We start from the raw sequence: 20,435 nt of genomic DNA on the forward strand, positions 1-20,435 counted from the left end.
CTACATGATGGTTTCTTTGTAGCTGAACTCTCTACAAGGTAATTTCTTCTAGCTGATCTCTCTACAGGGAGATTTGTTTGTAGCTGAATTCTGTACATGTGATTTGTTTGCAGCTGAGCTCTTTACGGTTTCTTTGTAGCTGAACTCTCTACAAATTAACTTCTTCTAACTGATCTTTCTACAGGGTGATTTGTTTATAGCTGAACTATCTACAAGGTAATTTCTTCTAGCTGATCTCTCTACAGGGTGATTTGTTTGTAGCTGAATTCTGTACAGGTGATTTGTTTGCAGCTGAGTTCTTTACAGAATGGTTTCTTTGTAGCTGAACTCTCTACAAGGTAACTTTTCTAGCTGATGTCTCTACAAGGTGACTAGTTTGTAGCTGAACTCTCTACATGGTGGTTTCTTTTTGTAACTGAACTTTCTACAAGGTGACTTCTTCTAGCTGATCTTTCAATAGGGTGATTTGTTTGTAGATTCACTCTCTACAAGGTAACTTCTTCTAGCTGAACTCTCTAAATGATGGTTTCTTTGCAGCTGAACTCTCTGCAAGGTAACTTCTTCTACTGATCTCTCTACAGGGAGATTTGTTTGAAAGCTGAACTTTCTAAATGATGGTTTCTTTGTAGCTGAACTCTCTACAAGGTAATTTCATCTAGCTGATCTCTCTACAGGGAGATTTGTTTGCAGCTGAACTATCTACAAGGTAACTTCTTGAAGCTGATTTCTCTACAGGGAGATTTGTTTGTAGCTGAACTCTCTACAGGTGATTTGTTTGAAGCTGAACTTTCTAAATGATGGTTTCTTTGTAGCTGAACTCTCTACAAGGTAATTTCTTCTAGCTGATCTCTCTACAGGGAGATTTGTTTGTAGCTGAACGATCTACAAGGTAACTTCTTCTAGCTGATCTCTTTAAAGGGTGGTTTCTTTGTAGCTGAACTCTCTACAAGGTAACTTCTTCTAGCTGATCTCTCTACAGGGTGAATTGTTTGTAGCTGAACTCTCTACAAGGTAACTTCTTCTAGCTGATCTCTCTACAGGGAGATTTGTTTGTAGCTGAACTCTCTACATGATGGTTTCTTTGTAGCTGAACTCTCTACAAGGTAACTTCTTCTAGCTAATCTCTCTACAGGGAGATTTGTTTGTAGCTGAACTCTCTACAAGGTAACTTTTCTAGCTGATGTCTCTACAAGGTGGCTAGTTTGTAGCTGAACTCTCTACAAGGTAACTTCTTCTAGCTGATCTCTTTAAAGGGTGGTTTCTTTGTAGCTGAACTCTCTACAAGGTAACTTCTTCTAGCTGATCTCTCTACAGGGTGAATTGTTTGTAGCTGAACTCTCTACAAGGTAACTTCTTCTAGCTGATCTCTATACAGGGAGATTTGTTTGTAGCTGAACTCTCTACATGATGGTTTCTTTGTAGCTGAACTCTCTACAAGGTAACTTCTTCTAGCTAATCTCTCTACAGGGAGATTTGTTTGTAGCTGAACTCTCTACAAGGTAACTTTTCTAGCTGATGTCTCTACAAGGTGGCTAGTTTGTAGCTGAACTCTCTACAAGGTAACTTCTTCTAGCTGATCTCTCTACAGGGAGATTTGTTTGTAGCTGAACTCTCTACATGATGGTTTCTTTGTAGCTGAACTCTCTACAAGGTAACTTCTTCTAGCTAATCTCTCTACAGGGAGATTTGTTTGTAGCTGAACTCTCTACATGATGGTTTCTTTGTAGCTGAACTCTCTGCAAGGTAACTTCTTCTATTGATCTCTCCACAGGGCGATTTGTTTGTAGCTGAACTCTCTAAAAGGTAACTTCTTCTAGCTGATCTTTCTACAGGGTGATTTGTTTGTAGCTGAACTATCTACAAGGTAATATCTTCTAGCTGATCTCTCTACATGGTGATTTGTTTGAAGCTGAATTCTGTACAGGTGATTTGTTTGCAGCTGAGCTCTTTACAGAATGGTTTCTTTGTAGCTGAACTCTCTACAAGGTAATTTCTTCTAGCTGATCTCTCTACAGGGAGATTTGTTTGTAGCTGAACTCTCTACAAGGTAACTTTTCTAGCTGATGTCTCTACAAGGTGGCTAGTTTGTAGCTGAACTCTCTACATGGTGGTTTCTTTGTAATTGAACTTTCTACAAGGTGACTTCTTCTAGCTGATCTTTCAATAGGATGATTTGTTTGTAGCTTCACTCTCTACAAGGTAACTTCTTCTAGCTGATCTCTCTACATGGTGATTTGTTTGTAGCTGAATTCTGTATAGGTGATTTGTTTGCAGCTGAACTCTTTAAATAATGGTTTCTTTGTAGCTGAACTCTCTCAAGGTAACTTCTTCTAGCTGATGTCTTTACAGGGTCACTAGATTGTAGCTGAATTCTCTACATGGCAGTTTCTTTGTAACTGAACTCTCTACAAGGTAACTTTTTCTAGCTCATCTTTCTACAGGGTAATTTGTTTGTAGCTGAATTCTGTACAGGTGATTTGTTTGCAGCTGAGCTCTTTAAAGAATGGTTTCTTTGTAGCTGAACTCTCTACAAGGTAACTTCTTCTAGCTGATGTCTCTACAAGGTCACTAGTTTGTAGCTGAGCTCTCTACATGGTGGTTTCTTTGTAACTGAACTCTCTACAAGGTGACTTCTTCTAACTGATCTTTCTACAGGGTGATTTGTTTGAAGCTGAACTCTCTACAAGGTAACTTCTTCTAGCTGATCTCTCTACAGGGAGATTTGTTTGTAGCTGAACTCTCTACATGATGGTTTCTTTGTAGCTGAACTCTCTACAAGGTAACTTCTTCTAGCTAATCTCTCTACAGGGAGATTTGTTTGTAGCTGAACTCTCTACATGATGGTTTCTTTGTAGCTGAACTCTCTGCAAGGTGATTTCTTCTAGCTGAACTATCTCTTTCCATAGTTGCATGAACTCCCTACATGGTAACTTCTTCTAGCTGATCTCTCTACAGGGTGACTTGTGTGTAGCTGATCTCTATACAGGTTTCTTGTTTCTAGCTGATCTCTTGAATTCTCTTCAGGGTGACTGCTCTATTAGAGTATCTCGATCTCGCACTTGCTGCACCAAGTTGGATTTTGTGTTATAACTCCGTGGCTTTAAGTCTGATTCTTCTACACCATTGATGAGCCTTTCTAAGATGATTACTCCATCTGTACAACGATTTTCAAAGCATTACCCCAAGCGGTTTATCTGGTAGGCGTGGCAAGCTGTGGTTTTTTTATTAGCTAATCTCGATTGCGTAATTGTTACACACTGTTGGTTTTTTTGTTGTATCTTCCTGGTTATTAGCTCGATTTCTTTCAAACCACAAAAGGTTTGAGGTTCAATAGTTAACCTATTCACCCACCGATTTTCAGCTTCTTCCCATACGCGGTTTACCCTGTAGGCGTGACAACATATTGGTGTTATTTTTCGTGAATAATCGCGCATAACTCTTTGCCTGTTTATCGTATTCCAGCCAAAGTTGGTACCGAGATGCGCTTTTATATCCCCCTTCTGTGTGCCAAATTTCAAGGAAATCGGATGTGGCGTTCGCGTTTTATAGCAGTTTTTGTAAGTGTGCGACAAGAAAAAGAAAAATAAGAAGAAAAAAAACGAAGAAACTGAGCCAATTTTTGAAGTCGCATATCTCGGGAACGCACGAAGCGATTTCGCTCAAATTTGGAATGTGGAGTGCTGCAGTTGGGGGGAATGTCCACAGCAAAAATCGTCTTGTTTCATAAAGGAAGCACAGAGCTACGGAGGTGCGAAAATTGCGTTTTCTTTCATCCTGTCAATATACTCACGGGTGTTACGCGCCGGCTTCTTGGGCCGCACGACACACTACCGTGTGTCTTGATTATGACTGGTGAACCCACGCATATCACATCTGAAATGGCGCCGGGTGCCCCAATAATCGTCTGAAAATTTAAGTATTCATTACGCTTCGTTGTCAGCTATGTCAATGCGTTATGCAGCATTTCGAATCAAAAACTGTTCAAAAAGCACCTCTGCAATCCACGCATACCGAAAGAAATGGTGCCATGCTTCGGAAGAAAATCCATCCCTCCTGGAGGAAGACTGAGTGTGGCTCCGACTAGACGACCTGCAGTTTGAGTTCTGGGATTGGAGGGATTTTTTCCTTACTTTCACCCTTTTTCTGTTACACCTTATCAATCATTAAGTCAGTCACTAAGTCAAGTCACTAAGTCAAGTCAATAAGTCAAGTCAATAATGCACTTGTCAATTTCATGCCCCACCCCCTTACCCGGTGGGGGTGGGGGATACAGGGGATTTGACAAATCGTGGTGTCACATTCCCCACTACTGGGGCAAAATCGGCTGTCAAATCCCCACTATGTCCCCACCCCCATAGTAGTGGATTTGACAACACCTCAAGGATGACTAAGCACATATTTCATGCATGCGACTAGTAACAAACCTGCCATGTAGCTAGTAAAATTATAGCAAGTACGATTTTATTGTTTAGAAATGCAACTACCGAAAATCGGTCAATGAATTGGACAACTGTCAATTGCCCCAGGAGTGGGGATAAGAAACAATGTCAAATCCCCACCTGGGGTGTGGGGATTCCCGGGGGTGGGAGGGTGGGGCATGAAATTTACAAGTGCATAAGTCTTATGTGTGACCCAGTCCTAGTATGGCTGTAGTCCCTTAATTACCCGGATGTTATATAGAATTTCACTCTGTTTTAGTTATCTACATGAACAGATGTAATTTTATATTTGTCCCTTCATCCACAGGCGAATCTAAATAGTACAGGTATGTAGGCTGCCAGGCCGTGTAATTTTCAAGAACATTAATTATTAGCTAATTATCATTAACTTATTGATTATTACTTGTAAGGTTAACTGCATTTCTTAGCACCTGATTGTATAATTATCAGTATAATGTAGAAAAAAATAATTTCATTTAGAAATTCCTATAATATTATTAATTGTACATGAAACTGTCAGTTTATCACATTATCATCCATTAAAGGAGGTAGCTTAAGAAAACTTGACTCCAAGGAAGTGCAGAATTCCTGGATTATCAGTTCCAAAAGACCAAAAATCAACTTTGGCAAGTGATGAAATTGGCAGTCTGTGTTTGTAGCTGTGAAATGATTTTCCATCAACCACAATTTGTATGTACTCATCGGTAGCAGCAAATTCAACAGTAGTCTTTTTCAGTGGCTCAAAGTTGTAGCCAGTAGGCCTTTCCCCATTGCCATAAGGACCATCAATCTTAGAATTCAGTACCACAACCTTTTCTTCAAAGCGAACATGGAATGTGAGTATGATATTACCTTTTGCATCTAGTAAATCCACTGCTAATCTTCCAGAGCCTCCATTGCTGTATACTGATTGTATACCATTACCAATTTTGAAATCAGCTACTCCAATATGTCCCATTGAATAATCTTTGAGAGATGATGCTGTACTAGAGTGTTGTAGTAGAACTGTATGTCTAAGCTGTTTACCTGTGCTGTTTTATAGGACTGTAAAGCTATAGAAATCCTGATCATGCTACATTTGTGTGGTTAGTTGTCTGCTAATGCATTTTCTAAGAATTGTAAAAATAATTGTCATTATTAACTTTGAGGTTGTTACATGTAATAGTTGACACCAGTGGAATAGACATATCACATATCATTCTAATTAAAATTAATGACTGCTACATAATATTCTACAAACCACAATGGATTTTCTATGTAAACACATTGTACATCTGTCTACTTATAGTCAATAGCTTTTTAAAGATGATACTATTTTCTTTAGTAATACCAAAATACATACATACCGTAATATATTAGTTGCAACACTGTAAGTCGTGCATTACCTGATATATATGCACTCGACCTCAGGCACTGCACGCCCTCGGGCATCATGCATACATATCAGGCAATGCACTCCTTACAGTGTTGCAACCATTACATGTAATAACCTCAGAATTAATAATGACAATTTTACAATTCGTAGTAAATGTTTTAGCAGACAACTAACCACACAAATGTAGCATGTTCAGGATTTCTATGGCTTTACAGTCCTATAAAACAGCACAGGTAAACAGCTTAGACATACAGTTCTACTACAACACTCTAGTACAGCATCATTTCTCAAAGATTATTCAATGGGACATATTGGAGTAGCTGATTTCAAAATTGGTAATGGTATACAATCAGTATACAGCAATGGAGGCTCTGGAAGATTAGCAGTGGATTTACTAGATGCAAAAGGTAATATCATTCATACTCACATTCCATGTTCGCTTTGAAGAAAAGGTTGTGGTACTGAATTCTAAGATTGATGGTGCTTATGGCAATGGGGAAAGGCCTACTCAAGGCCGGAGGAGACGGTCCGGTTGGTCAGGCCTGAGCCGGACCAAAAATCTGGAGCTGAACCATCTAACTGACCAGCTCGAACTATATTACTCATGGAATCTGGACGATCATATCTACATATACCTGTGTACATTCTATAGATGTTATTGAAAATGCACGACCCGAGTAGTTACCTAGTTCTCAGCCTAACTAAAGCACAAAACTACACGTATAGTACCTCGCAATTACCTTACAGTACAGCATAGCATTCGTATCGTTTTGTACAGAAATGATTGTGGGTTCTACGTACAGTATCACGTGTGCTGACAGTTGGCATTTATCACGTGTAAGGCAGGTGCCTTCTTTGATTCTAAACCAGCACACTTATATTACAATTCAATCTTCATAAAATAATCATTAGCATTCCTTGGCTTGTCTCTCTTGGCTTCTTTTACTAGGCAAAGGGCTGGCAGTGACAAACCAGGTGACTCATTCCGCGGCAAGAAGCTGTACACCCATACATTACATGGCGGCCATCTGGATGAGATTTTGAGTAGAAATCACTCCTCTTCAACTACCAACTCATCCTGTTGAGATACTGAGCAAACTCAGTCTTACCCACATCGCGCCATTTTTGAATACTGATTGGTCTCGTGACTGTCCACCAGTATATATTTACGTGATGATCCGTTCACTTCATACAAACCAGTATAGTAGTATACTGCATTTTTGTAGCTTTTTATTGTAGCTGTGTGAATTCACTGTATAGCTACAGCTAACTGCCTAGTCGATTAATTATATCCTAGCTAAAGGTGGCCATGGGTTCCCTGTGCAATTTGGGGGAAAAGTTGCATTGCTAGCTAGTTTTACTTTAAAATTTAGTATCAATTTTAAATTTTTAGGCATTTCCAAGCCATTAAATTGCAAAAATTCTGCAGCTCCTGGGGTTTGCACCCCCAGACTCCCCTAATTGCTATAACTAAATGAACCATACGGTAAGTTTCATGCTGTGTCCCCTGTATGTCAGGTCTACAAGTATATATAGTATAGAAAGTCTGAAGAACAACAGATAGGCTTGAGCATATTTATATAGCTAGCTAGCAGTGAAATATCCCTAAAATTGCATATCTGAGTTTCTAATTTTCAAAAAACTTTCTGTGTGGGCATGCCCCCAGACCCACCTAGCTTTGCACTTCGCAGAGTGTGCTTCGCACACTGTGCAGCAACTCCTCTCATTGGCATGTTCACGAGGTCACGATCAACGATTTTTGCAGCCACACTCCAGAATTGATTCTTACCTTTACTCTTATTACCCCTCTACAATTAAATTATGGAATAACCTATCTAGCAGTACTGTGGAATCACCTACCTTAAACACATTTAAACAATGTATTAATTATAGCTAAGTACAATCACTACAATTTATTCTTAATTTAATCTGTTGTACTATATACTCCATATGGAGGTTCTGTACAGTAAACAAATAATAATAATAATAATAATGTTTATAGTAGCAATTTAAACATTATAGTCAATGGCCTGACCAACTCAATTTTCCCTCCTCCGGCCTTGCTACTGGCTACAACTTTGAGCCACTGAAAAAGACTACTGTTGAATTTGCTGCTACCGATGAGTACATACAAATTGTGGTTGATGGAAAATCATTTCACAGCTACAAACACAGACTGCCAATTTCATCACTTGCCAAAGTTCAATATTGGTCTTTTGGCACTGATAATCCGGGTATTCTGCACTTCCTTAGAGTCAAGTTTTCTCATCATGAATTGCTGGGAATGTCGTCGTGGCCGTATGATGATATAATAAAATGAACTTACATGTACAATATAAGAACTATAATAATATTTAGGAATTTCTAACTGAAATTATTTTTTCTACATTATACTGAAAATGATACAATCAAGTGCTAAGAAATGCAGTTAAAATTACATCATAAGTAATAATGAATAAATTAATGATAATTAGCTGATAATTAATGTTCTTGAAAAGTACGTGGCCTACAGACATGTACTAACTACAGTATATCTGTACTAATCATGGACAGATTCGCCTGTGAACAAAGGGACAAATGTACACAATGAATCAAAATTGATTGTAATCAACTTATATTGTATTGGACACTCTGCCAACTGCCATGAATTTGCGAAGGTGGAATATACAATGTCATGCAAAATGTGTACTTTGTGATTCCTCACGTCCGACTACTGCTCATGTCTTGGGGGGCTGCCCGGTTGCGTTATCTCAGGGAAGGTACACTTATCGACATGACTTAGTCATTCAGTCTTTGGTCGACAGTTTCATCAGGGTTTACATTGACTTGCCCTATATCCGGGTTTATGCTGACCTTCCTAACTTGCGAGCCAGTGAGTCACCCCCATCTACACTTCCACCTAATGTGATTGTGACCCCCTTTAGACCAGACATTGTTATCCATAATACCGTCACTTCTAGTATACTTTTATTTGAACTGACATGTCCATTGGACAGTGCCCACCATCTTGAGCGGGCTAGATCTCGCAAACAAAATAAGGCTGAATACCACCAAATTCTATCCGGAACTAGATCGGTTAAATGTTACCAACTTTTATGAGACTCTTGAGATCAGTGTTTTAGGTCACTTCCAGCAATTTTCAGTCACTAACACTTACAATGTACTACATTTTATTGATAAGGACATCAATATCACAAGGTCACTGGTTCGACGGATGCTGGATGATGCCTCGAAGGTTTGTATGACTGCAGCCCAGAGGATTTTTATGGCAAGGGATTGCCGAGAGTGGTTGTGATAATGTACTTGTAATTTAATATTTTTGTTTTGTTTTGTAATTGTTGTTTTTGTTTGTAATTGTAATTACTTTTCTCCCTTGCCATGCCCACGTTGGTATCACTTGATCACCAGCCTTGTGGTCGCATGTGACCGAGGGTTACTGAATTTGTAAATGTATATACATGTCTCATTTATTATGATGGTTTCAACAACCATCAAGACTCACGGTAGTGAGTCACGCGGCCAAGGTAGGGTCCGCAATCCGAAAAATCAACTTTCACAAATCAATCCCCATACCATTGTGGGATGTTCATTGTAGTATCCCATTGCTAGATCCACCATGAAACCGGAGGCACGATTGTTGTCTTCACAGAAATATCAATTTTAGTATTTCGTGATATGCAAAAATTATTTTTAAAATTTCGTGCACCACACAAAGAACAGGATAGAACTTGCTGCTTAGCTAGGTATTATCTAGAGTTAATGTAGTTTAAAAGTACGCACAGTAATAAGCAAATGATTCACTGGGTTCCCGGCACAGGGTTGCTTTCTCTCAAAAAGCAGAAAACAAAACACGAATTTTCAAATTCAAACTGCCCTACCAGCCAAGATAAGAAAAGTCAACTCTTCCTCATAGTGATGTGATAAGGTTGGATGCATAGTCTGTCTAAGCTGTTAGTCTGGAAAGGATCTGAGACTTCTCACCATCTGGGTGAAGAACGTCAAAATTTTCGTGCGTCATTTCAAGGGATTCTCTCAATGGTACCAAAGTGCTTTCCAGTACTTCTGATGCCACACTGGTCACTTAATTTTGTTTAGAATGATAATAAAATATGGTTCAAAACGTTTGGTAGTAGTAGTAGTTGGTATTTCTGTAATTTTATATGATGCAGTATACCAGCAGTTCACCAAGAGCTCCACCCAGCTCGAATCAAAAATGAAAGATTTTGTGCATTTTTCGGTTTGTTTTGGGATGTTTTGCAGCATAATGGTGATGTAGGGTGATCTAGTGAAGATTTGAAGCTGCTGTGGAGCGTGAGAGGTGAAGTCAAATTTGCTGCCTCCCTTGATGCATAGCTTAGAGCGAGGCGTGGAAGCTGTAGATGAAATAATAATTGACAACCGCTATTACCAAACGTTCAGGGACATCTTTTGCCATAGTTTTAGTCTATAATTGATGATTCTTGTGGCTGCAGAAGCGTTGGAAATGGCTAGAAAGCGAAACACAATTCTTTGATGCTGCAGAAAATATTGACGCTCGTCACCCAGATGGTGAGAAGTATCCGATCTTTTCCAAACTAACAGCATAGACAGACTATGCTGCCAACCATATCGAAACACTATGAGGAAGAGTTGGCTTCTCTTGCCCTGGGTGATAGGGCAGTTTGAATTCGAAACTTCGTATTTCTTTGTCTGTTTTTTCAAAGAAAGCAACCCTGTGCCGGGCACCCAGCAAATCATTTACTTATTTCTGTGCGTAGTTTTCAACTACAACAACTCTGGATACGATATGGCTAAGTAGCAAGTTTCATCCGGTCCTTTGAGTGGAGCACGAAATAATCATTTGTACCTAATAGACTTTCCTAGTAAATGTATTATCACAATAATTTTAGTGCTACACTGTTCCATCTGGAGCCATGTATCATGTCACTCTTACATGTATATACCCACTTTACTAGTCTAGCGTTCACTTAGCTACGCACTTGTGGTATAATCATTTGTAATACATGTGCTTGGTGTGGTATAGTTCATACATAATCTACTGAAAACTCCAGGAACATGTTCCAAACTAAATAAGAAGCAAAAACTTTAAGTTGTGGCAAGTTTTTCCTCAAAACACAGCAAATTTTCTGTGATGTACCAAATTTTTACCTTTGTGTAAGAAGCATGGTTCCTACACGTGTAAGGCAACATTAAGACAGTCATTTTGTAGGAAATATTCCCACACTGTTGAATTTTGTAAGAAAGATTCCCACACTGTTGAATTTTGTAAGAAAGATTCCTACACATGACATATATATTGTGTAGGAATAATTCCTTCAAGTGTAGGAGTTATTCCTACATTTGTAAGAACAATTCCTACACTTGTAGGAATTATTCCTACACTGTAAGAAGATGTCTTACACTTTGTGCCATGTGTAGGAATCTTTCTTACAAAAAAAACAGAGTGGGAATCTTTCCTACAAAATTCTGAAATTCTCAATAAAGCTCTACACATATGCTTCCTAGTGTAAAACTCCTTCTAGCACTTTACCCCAAAATTATGATTATTCTTATTTAATTTGGAAAATATTCAGGGTTCGGTAATAAAGAGTAGGGTGTGAAATTGAATATTACAAATATACAATAATTATACTAAGGGACTGATAAGATGTGATTAAGGGTGCTCTGTACAGTTTGCTTGTATGGCTTCCCATTTTATTTATTTAATTCTATAACTTATAAATGGCTTTAGCAAATGTTCTGTACATTTTTACTGGGTGTAAGCTAACACTAGTACACAGTTTAGTCCAAACCCAACTGCTAAATTTGCTTTAGAACATGATCATGAGTTACAGTTTTTCCCTTTATACTAGAACTAGTCCTACAGTTTACACACAAGAGCCTTGATACTTTTATGATACACTATGCTAAACCGCACAAACCATTGTGCATTTTTATTTTTGTCTTTTAGCTTCTCAATCATCACATATTTGTGTGTTCGGGTTGACACTACCAGAAATCCTTTTCTTTACTTCCATGTTATTCATCATCTGAACTTGCTATTTCAAAATGGCAAATGCTCTTCTTTAGCAAAATTGCTAAAGTAGCTTGTGTGAAAATTTCATGTCTATTGGATTAAAAATGACGGAGTAGTTCTAATTTAAGTGAAAGGGTGTAGAATAGCAAAATGCAATGTGCTTGTTACTATGGGATACCTAATTTACAGGTACTAAAATGTGACAACATGTCACAGACTAATTAAGTGACTATAATATTTCTTTTAGTGCAAAACTAACAGACTATGTCTTGGGAAGCCTTGTACAAACTGTACAGAGCACCCTTAAGTAGGGTGGATAAGAGTATTATAATAGCTATGTATGTTGGTATTAAGATATTGAATAAAGACTAAAATCACACTGTCACCTTTAACAAGTTATGTGTTTACATGGAAAATCCATTTTGGTTACGAATATGTGACTGGGCCTGCAAAAACAGGGCATGTGGGCACATAATTTTTGCCTGCTTTTTTCAAACTTCCATCACTCATAATTTTTATACCATTATGCTATGGCAATTCAATTTTCAGCTATTTAATTGGCTTTATATGGCAAGTTACAGAATGCAAATATTCTGTTCCACTACTGAGATATGACCTGTAGTGTGATGGGGTGTAGTTTGTGCCCACAAGCCCTGTTTTCGCAGGACGTCACATTATTATGTTGCAGTAATTAAATTTTATTAGAACAGCATGTGATATGTCTATTCCACTGGTGTCAACGGGTGCAACTAATCACTGGACTAGACTACTGGACTGGAACACTGGACTGGACTACTGGACTGGAATATGTTTAGTTTTTAAACATTCTGAGGTTGGTTTTATTGAGTCTTGCTAGCCAAGGGCCTACAGAAAACTTGCAATCTGCTACTAAAATGATGAGTGTGAAGAGTGGAGTAAGCAAAAACTGACTTCTAGTGATTTCACTACTTATTATGTTCTTCTACAGTACATATACCTATACTCCTTATCAGTGTGCTACAGGGAATGTGCTAGTTATGGTTAACCGACGATAATGTCTTGAAAATAGTGGCAAGCTTGTACAATGCCAATATATTTAGTCACGTATTATAGTATGCCAACCAGCGAACTAATCATGATAGCAGAAAAACCCTACAGTTGTGCAATGAGTTTGTATATTGCATGTAGGAATGAATTTAGCTACAATAGGAAGGATAGGTTGTGTCCCAGGGGTCTGAACTATTTAGTTCAAGGATACAGTGTAACATGCATAGGTAGCACAAATATAGTACAGTGATTTTGGTTAGCTATTGCTATATATTACAATCTCCAAAACACAATATTAGGAAGTGTATAGATGCTGTAGAACATAAGAAGTAATGAGAAGTCAGTTTTTGCTTACTCCACTCCTCACACTCATCATTTTAGTAGCAGACTGCAAGTTTTCTGAATGTCCTTAGCTAGCAAGACTCCATAAATCCAACCTCAGAATGTGTAAAAATTAAAAATATGTCAGTCCAGTAGTCTAGTCCAGTGATTAGTTACACCTGGTGTCAACTATTACATGTAACAACCTCAGAATTAATAATGACAATTTTACAATTTTTAATAATTTGACAATTTTACAATTTTTAATAATTTTACAATTTTTACATTTGTGTGGTTAGTTGTCTGCATTAGCAGACAACTAACCACACAAATGTAGCATGTTCAGGATTTTCTATGGTTTTACAGTCCTATAAAACAACATAGGTAAACAGCTTAGACATACAGTTCTACTACAGTATATACAACACCATAGCACAGCATCATTTCTTAAAGGTTATTCAATGGGACATATTGAAGTAGCTGATTTCAAAATTGGTAATGGTATACAATCAGCATACAGCAATGGAGGTTCTGGAAGATTAGCAGTAGATTTACGAGATGCAAAAGATAATATCATTCTCACATTCCATGTTCGCTTTGAGGAAAAGGTTGTAGTACTGGACTCTAACATTGATGGTGCATATGGTAAAGAGGAAGGCCTACTGGCTACAACTTTGAGCCACTGAAAAAGACTACTGTTGAATTTGCTGCTACCGATGAGTACATACAAATTGTGGTTGATGGAAAATCATTTCACAGCTACAAACACAGACTGCCAATTTCATCACTTGCCAAAGTTGATTTTTGGTCTTTTGGAACTGATAATCCGGGTATTCTGCACTTCCTTGGAGTCAAGTTTTCTTAATGGATGATAATGTCATAAACTGAAGTTTCATGTACAATTAATAATATTATAGCAATTTCTCAATGAAATTACTTTTTTCTACATTATACTGATAATTATACAATCAAGTGCTAAGGATAAGTTAATGATAATTAGCTAATAATTAATGTTCTTGAAAATTTCACATGGCCTGGTAGCCTACATACAGTACATGTACTTATTAGATTCGCCTGTGGATGAAGGGACAAATATAAAATTACACCTGTTCATGCAGATAACTAAAATGGAGTGAAATTCTATATAACAAATGGGTAATTAATGGACTACAGCCATATTAGATCTCAAAGGAGAAAATTAGCAATGGACCTAACATCAGGCAGCTACAGAAGTTGACTGTAATCAGAGGAAAAGAAAGTTGCCCAGGGTAAAACAATCAATAGTTTAATCCATGCTCTACAGTAAGTTTCCAACCTGGCTGGATAAGCCACAAGGACCTTTGATGGTTCAACCAATCAAGTGTTGATGGCTCATCGTTTGGTAAGCCCCGTAAAGTTGGTTGGGGAGCTTGGATAACCAAGTGTTGTTGCATAAAGTTAGTTGGGGAACTTTCACGTGATGGTTGTTCACCAGTTGGGATAAGAGACTAAGAGTATAGTTGAACCGGCATAAATTTTGTCAGGGAATTATTTCTATGTTTAGTGTTGGTTGTTTACCAGTTGGGAAAAATGTGTAGCTAGACTGGCATAGAGGTCTATGCGTTTTGAAAGTTTTCGAAGATTCTGACAAAGGATTTTAGGTTTTGAGGGTTTTTAGTTTAGGGTTAGAGTTGTAGACAATATTATCATTGTCTCTACTTCAAAGGCACACAAAGCACATCCGTATGTGCAAGTCTTTTTGAAACTTTAATGGGAAACTGTTGATCTACAAAATTAATGATAAAAATAAAATCTTAAGTCAGGTTATTAAAGATCCAACTCATACAGAATTATCTTTCTTTGGCAGAATTGGTATAACAAAGCCTTGAAGTGCCTTTAGTACGACTCTAAATGCTTCCAATACAGTAGGTTGCTATAAGATTTTGAATATTCCAGTGGAATTTTTTGCTGACTAACTAACTGATTGATGCCTTCAGAAGCAAAGCCTGATAATGACAGTGGCTACAGACTTAATTTTTCACTGTTAGATGTTGTTTCAGCCTGATAGTTGCCTTTTGGCAAGAATCGTGGACTTCGTTATATCCTTTTCTCCTTTGGGCCCCATCTATCTTTACTGACAACACAAAAACAGCTTTTGTAATTAATTGCCTTTGTTCTTGGTTTTTAGTCCACCCAGTTCTGCTTTATATACCAGTGATATACCAGTGATATACCAGTGATATACCAGTGATATACCAGTGTTTTTATCATGTTTAATTTCTCATACTCAACTCTGATTTGCATTTGTACTTATGTTGTGTAGAGCACTTTAATTGGAAAGAATGAAGAAACTGGTGAGCGCTTTTTCTATCCAGTTGGACATTCAACTCCTCTGGAAATGTTGACACTATGTAGCAATTCTAGTATGTCCACCAATGTTACTGGTTGATACATATCACAGTATACTACATGTATGCATTATGTAAAGGATTATCCTAGCTGACTTGATGTGAGAGTGCGGGATTGTGGGTTCCAATCATAGATTTTTAGGATAGAAAGAATAATATTGCATGTGACTGCCTGTGGGAACTACATGTGTGGGTATAGATATCATATCTTGGAACTGGATTAGATTATCTGCATTCTGTAACTTGTATTACAAAGCCAATGAAATGTTTAATAATATAGTGCTCTCTTGATTATCCGATCCCAATTGGGACCAAGACATGTTTAGATAATCAAACAGTTTGGATAATCAAAGTCCATTTATGTATAATTATACAGAGCACTGTTCAATATTATAATACGACACACTGTACAAAAAGATACTCCAACAGAACATATCATACACAAAATACTCTAATAGAGCAGTCATTTCTATGTTCAGATAACCAAGTGTTCAGATGATTGGATAATCGAGGGAGCACTGTAGTTGATAAATACATAACCATACTGACACATTAAGAGGCAAGAAATTTATAAAGTAGGCAAATTTTATGTGCCAATATTACTTGTCATGCCATGATGCATGTGATTTTATTAGTATGAGCATAATATTATATTATACTGTATGAGTGTTTGTTATGGCTGCTAATGTCAACACTAAAGCTATTAAAGGTTCCACTGGCGACCATGAACTATTCTAATTGACCAGTCACTCTTTCTTGTTTCTATTCATAAATGCACCAAAACCAGTCAATGGATATTTAACACTATAAAATTATATAGAACATATTAGTTATACCACAGGCACTCGTGCTTTGTCTGTATATACGTACTCGCACTCGGGCCTGCGGCCCTCGTGCTTGTGCGTATATATCAGGCAAAGCACTCATGCCCATGGTATAACTTACATATACAAGTGGAACAAAAAATTAGGAATTTTCAATATGAGTAGGGATCAAAGTAATAAAAAGTACTGAAACAAGAGAGATTATCTACCACCTGAAGTCATGCTAGTACACACGTAATTGCTACTTCAGTTGCCAAGATTTAAGATATAATGGCACTGAAGTAGGGATTACGTGTGTACTAGCATGACTTCAGGTGGTAGATAATCTCTCTTGTTTCAGTACTTTTTATTACTTTGATCCCTACTCATATTGAAAATTCCTAATTTTTTGTTCCACTTGTTTGTGTACTTTTTACAAACATTGCATGAATCTTATCTTTTATGTGCATGCAGTTTCTATTACACAGGACACTAAAGTTACTATTTCTTCAATGTCCATGGTTTGCTAGCTATGTTATAGAGTCATTGCTTTGATACCACATAGCCTAAATATTTCAAGGGGAAATTTCAATTTTTGCTGATTTTGAGGTTTTGGAGGGTTATCAATGAAAACTTTATCCTCAATGTACACACTAATGGAAGGAAGGACAGCACAGGGATACTTGAGTCCACAAGTGTCACCCATTACTTGTATTGCAGAAGTCAAGCTAGTCATGTTTAGAAAGACTAACAGGGTCACTGTGTGGTTTAAGTACTCACAGTTTGGCCACACGCCTACCACTGCTTGAGTACCCAAGACTGCCAACAGACCAGTTTTTGTGTGGTTTAAGTACTCAGTTTGGCCACATGCCTACCACTGCCTGAGTACCCCAGACTGTCAACAGACCTGTTTTTGTATGGTTTAAGTACTCACAGTTTGGCCACACACTTACCACTGTCTGAGTACCCCAGACTGCTGACAGACCAGTTTTTGTGTGGTTTAAGTACTCAGTTTGGCTACATGTCTACCACTGCCTGAGTACCACAGACCCCAGTTTAGCAAAAGCATTAAACAATGACCGAGTATATGTGATGGAGCTATTATACACTGCATACAATGTAAGCACTGCAATACAACCATACTACCTTCTCCGTATAGCAGTGACCACTTCAAAGTGGTTTCCTGTATAATAAATATACATGGACTTGCCACTCACATCCTCTGGAATTGTCCAGTCAATACTGCCAGGAAACACCGCCAGCCAATACTCACCAGCTTTGAACGAATAAACCACTGTTTGTAGTAAATGGGCCAGTATAGCCATTTCAAAATCAGTACCCCATGTTCCACTACGGGCCATTCCAGTTTGTTCAAGGTAGTTGTGAACACTTGTATAGCCACCATTGTATGATTCCAAGTAATTTCGATGGCCATCGGCTCCAATGCCATTCAATAGCTCAGGTATTGACTACTTGTCCTTTCTCTCTGAGAGTAGACTCTCTATGAGCTTCATAGTACGCCCTGTTATTCTCCTTCTTTCTACTCTTCCGCGCCGCTTCCTTCGAAGGCATTGCCGCACCCAATATTGCCTCAGAGAAAACACACAAAGCAATAATAACCACAATACCCTTAGCTAACGCTATTTTGCTACGAATTATTTCTAATATCGCTCAAATACTTGAGGTAGATACGTTGTTTACAGCAAAGAAATGCGTTTACAAACGCAAGCAGTTTACAAACGCAAGCAGTTTACAAACGCAAGCAATATTAATTTTACCGGTTAACTTTGCCAGAAACAAAAGATATAAGTCGCTAAATATATTCACTTACACGTACAAAGCTCCCCGATTGTGAACAGCTCGCTCTTCCTGCTCAAAATCAACTTCGAACTTTCAACCACGTGTATTCGAATATTTTACCGCGAAGATTATGATTACTCTATTTAGCGAGCACTCTTATTGAAACGGACGGCGCCGTACATTGAAGCCATTTGTGGAGTTATTAACACTACCTGTAGTGAATCCAGGACGATGGCGACATTAAAGAACGATGAAAGGTAAGACCCTAGCGCAAGGATTGTATTTCTATCGGTGTAGGAAAGGTTTAATCTATAGGCAAAGCGAGCCATTTTCATGCAAGAAGTAGGACTGTAGCTGTTGCCATCTTCCCGCTAGGCCTGGCTGAAGGCATCAGTTAGGGAGTCAGTCACTAGAAAATTCGATCAGATAGAATTTTTTTTAAAATTCGTGGAAACTCATAGGATGCATTTCGTGCCGTTTTGAAGGCGAAATCGTGCTTCACTTTTGTAATACAATACTGCTGAATCGCCAAGATGGTTTTGCAAGTCTGCTTTTGGTGCGTATTTTTTTGGCGGGAAATCGTGAACCTTGACGATCCCTACCATTAAGTACCACCGTACTTAATGATATATATATATATATATAACGTCATAATTTGACAATTACTTACATATAGTACAATATACAAGGGGAATCTAGTCTACTTCTGCTCCATTTAAAGCCTATAGCATTCATATGTTAGCAATCCGGCCCCATGTAGCCAAGCCAGCAATTGCTTCATTGTTGGACTCATGTTTAATATATTTTATTAATTTATTATTGCTTGACAACACCAGATGCAAGATAAATGGTTGTACAAAAGTAGTGTGGTGGTGTTGAGGGTCAGATGGCAACATGCCCAAACTGTAAAGGTATGGTTTAGCTAAGCCACACTATACATAATTGTGACCGGATTTGTGTAAAGGTACCTTTTCCACACATTTTACATACCAGCAAACAAAATGGTGTAATCCTTGACTCCTCAACTTGCACTTAATATCAAAATGCAGTCAGATACTGTAGCCACACTCATGGACAATTTCAAGCAATTATATACCACGATCAACAATATTTATGAAGCTTTAAAGTTCAAAAAATGGGTTAAATTCTGTGCGTGAAAAAGGTACCTTTTAGCAAATCCAGTCACAATTATAGTTGGAGCTTACACTACATGGCTATGCCCAATCAGCCAGAGCTATCAAGAAACAGCTTAACCGGGAACATCAGACAATTGTTTATAAATCTCAGATCTATCCTTTCAAGTAGGTTGGCAGTATCCAGCAACAGATGTATGCAAGTTTGAAGATTATTAAACTGTGTAAATTTCACTGTCAAAGTTGGCCTCCCACTCTTTGGCCTGCTCTACCACCCCATGTTGAGAATTATTGATTCAGAACCCATATAGCTTAAGTAGATAATAAAACTGGGAAGACCAATTTATTTGGAGCAGTGGTGATTCTAGACCTGACCTACAGGAAGGGGGGACCTATAGGGCACAGCATGACTATTGCTGTATGGATGTGATATATAAAGTAGAATTTCAGGGGGGTCTGGAGGTCCAATCCCCAGAAGTTGCAGGATTTTTGCAATATTAAGGCTTGAGAACAGCCTAAAACTTATGTTAAAACATGCAAAAATGACAATGCCAATCTATGCTGCAACTTTTCTCCAAGATTTTTCAAAACTTATTTTTCAGCAGCCCCCCTCCCTTAAAATTGCCTATGATTTGGAATGTATATTTGTACAACTACATTTGACTGCATGAACCTGAAAACACAGGGCATGTGGGCTCAAATCACACCCTGTAACACACCTGGTAAGTACTGGAATAGAATATTTGTAACTTGTATGCATATTATAAAGCCAATTAAGTGTTTTAAATGTGTTGAAAATTGTATAGCTGTAACATGTTGGTAAAAAGTTAATAGCGTCTGAAAAATAGGCAATGTTTATGTGCCTGCATGCCCTTAGGCTAGTTGTTTTCACAAGCCCAGTCAAACAATACAAAACAGGGATGCAGCCAGGATTATTTTTTGTAGGAGGGTTTCCAACAGTAACGCAAAGTTGCCAGCAGCTGAGGTCTGGGGGCACAGCCCTCAGCCGGTGAAAGCACTTGAATATTTTAATGGTCCAAAACTCATTCACAATAGATTGTTAAGATTTGGAGTATTTTCTTTAATAATGAATAATGAAAAATGATCTTCCACCCATATGGAAATCTGGATGAGA

At 38.0% G+C, this 20,435-nt stretch overlaps 1 long non-coding RNA gene across 1 annotated transcript in view; it reads right to left on the reverse strand.

The window, feature by feature from the left end:
* LOC136246266 (uncharacterized) overlaps positions 1-18,687 on the reverse strand; it is a 45,677-nt gene extending 26,990 nt beyond the window's left edge. Inside the window, exon 1 of the long non-coding RNA XR_010696344.1 lies at positions 18,199-18,687. This is a non-coding gene — a long non-coding RNA (uncharacterized lncRNA). The remainder of the gene's footprint in view (positions 1-18,198) is intronic.
* Positions 18,688-20,435: the final 1,748 nt, after the last annotated feature.

The sequence above is a fragment of the Dysidea avara genome, chromosome 2, assembly GCF_963678975.1.
Source record: "Dysidea avara chromosome 2, odDysAvar1.4, whole genome shotgun sequence".
In the NCBI taxonomy this organism is placed as follows: Eukaryota; Metazoa; Porifera; class Demospongiae; order Dictyoceratida; family Dysideidae; genus Dysidea; species Dysidea avara.